This window comes from Gossypium arboreum, chromosome 12 (assembly GCF_025698485.1).
Source record: "Gossypium arboreum isolate Shixiya-1 chromosome 12, ASM2569848v2, whole genome shotgun sequence".
Taxonomy (NCBI): domain Eukaryota; kingdom Viridiplantae; phylum Streptophyta; class Magnoliopsida; order Malvales; family Malvaceae; genus Gossypium; species Gossypium arboreum.
This window is the reverse complement of record NC_069081.1, coordinates 27,315,154-27,317,213: the sequence shown is the minus strand read 5'-3', so window position 1 is coordinate 27,317,213 and position 2,060 is coordinate 27,315,154. Positions and strand designations below refer to the sequence as shown.

General features: G+C 37.7%; 1 long non-coding RNA gene across 1 annotated transcript; it reads left to right on the top strand.

Moving 5' to 3' along the window:
* The first annotated feature begins 754 nt into the window (after positions 1-754).
* Positions 755-1,851, top strand: LOC128285304 (uncharacterized). The gene is made up of 2 exons (XR_008275800.1): positions 755-839; positions 1,553-1,851. It is a non-coding gene; the product is annotated as an uncharacterized LOC128285304 (long non-coding RNA).
* Positions 1,852-2,060: the final 209 nt, after the last annotated feature.

Genomic DNA, 2,060 nt, shown 5'->3' with positions numbered 1-2,060 from the left:
AGGATACATGGGTACCTTACCATTGCCATGACTTGTCATGGTCTTACGTGGTATCCTTTTGAAACTTACCATTGCCATGTCTTGACATGGTCTTACATGGTAGCCTTGCCTTATGAACTCACCAATGACATGCCTTGGCATGGTCTTACATGGGACCTTTGCCTTATTGTAACTTATCAATGCCATGTCTTGAAATGGTCTTACATGATTTCCTTGCCTTAGAAACCTTACCAATTGCCATGCCTTGGCATGGTCTTACATGGTGTGACAGCCCAAAATTGACCCTAGTCGGAATGTGGTTTCGGGACCACAAAACCGAAGCATAAAAATAATTAAAAATTTATTTTGATACCTATAATATGTTTGTGCTCATGTATGACATTTTATGATGATTGATTTAGTGTTATAAAGGTGAATTTCACTAGAAAGGACTTGTGTGAGAAAACTTAGAAATGAGATAGGCAAATGTTGAAGTGGCCATGATGCATTCATAAGCATGGTTCATGCTTCTTGCATGTTAGTTAAAATTCGTGTTTTGGATGGCTATGGACACCTTGAAATTCGGCCATGCTCATATATGTATATATATGTTTGCACATGATGTTTGGTTATGAACTAAGTGATGTAGTATAAAATGTGCATGACCATTGTGTGTTCAAGCTAAAGAGTGGCCATATGACCATTTAAACTCCTTGTCATATTCGGCCATAAGCTAGCACAATGAGGTTTTAATAGATTGAATTTGTTTGAATTAGCTCAAGAGCTAAGAGGGCCACAATTGGACAAGGGGAAGGAAAAAGTGATCGAATAGCCGTAAAAGCCGTTCGACAACATCCGAGGTAAGTCCTCAAGAAGTGACCTTAATTGAATTATGTGGAATGAAATATGGATGTATTGATTATTGATTTATGTGTGTATGAGTATTCAATTCTACCCGGCTAAGTCCGGCGATTATGCTAATGATTATAATTGTGTTTGAGCCTTAGTAACGAAAATGAAATATGTATGTCCAATGATTATCGATGTATGTGTGCATGAGAAATTGAATGATATCCGGCTAAGCCCGAAGACAATTATGCTGAAATTATATCCGGTTAAGACCAAGGCAATTGTGCTAGTGGCTATATTCGGGCTAAGACCCGAAGGCATTCATGCGAGTCATTCTATCCGGGCTAAGACCCGAAGGCATTTGTGCACATGCTTATATCCGGTTATATTCCGAAGAATCTTGGGCTGGAGGTGAGTGTTGGTTGCTGTAATAAATTCAATTAGTACACTCGAGAAGCCCAAAGAATAAGGTACGTTTATATGTGCATTGGAAAGTCGACATGTTTGAGCAACATTCGCTCAATCGACTAATGAATTTTAGTTATTGAATTGATGGATACTTTGTGAAAGTATATAATGATGAAGTGTGAAGTAAGAATGTGTATTAATGAAATGATGCATTTGGCTATGTGAATGTATTGCTGTAATTAGAGTTGATTATATTCCTTGAGACTTACTAAGCATAAAAATGCTTACCCCGTTACTTTGGCTCTCTGTTTTATAGATTTCGCTCGATAGCAATCGGATTCGGGATCAATAAAGTCGAAGTCATCCACACTATCAACGCCTCTATTTTGGTATAAATTTTTGGTTGAACTTTGAAATGGCATGTATAGGACTACCCCTTGTTGGTTAAATATGTTGTGATGTATTTGTGTACGGCCATGCGAAAATGGCTCGTAAAAGTGAAGTATCGACTTAGACTATTTGCGGTTTGTATATGTATATATTTGGTGTCATGATGTGACCATGGATTGGAAATGGGAATGTTGGTCACATGATCAGCCATTGGCATGGTTAAAATGATCATATATGAACCTATGTATGGCAAGACTAGTTGGTTCATGGAGACTACCAAATAGGTAAGACCTACCTTAAAACAGATGCTGCCAGCTGCAGTGGCGTGAATGTGAAAAATCACCAAAATTTGTAGGAATGGTATTAAATAGTGAATAAGCTATGTAAATGAACCTTGATGAGTCTATTTTCATATGGAAGAAACGAAATGGTCA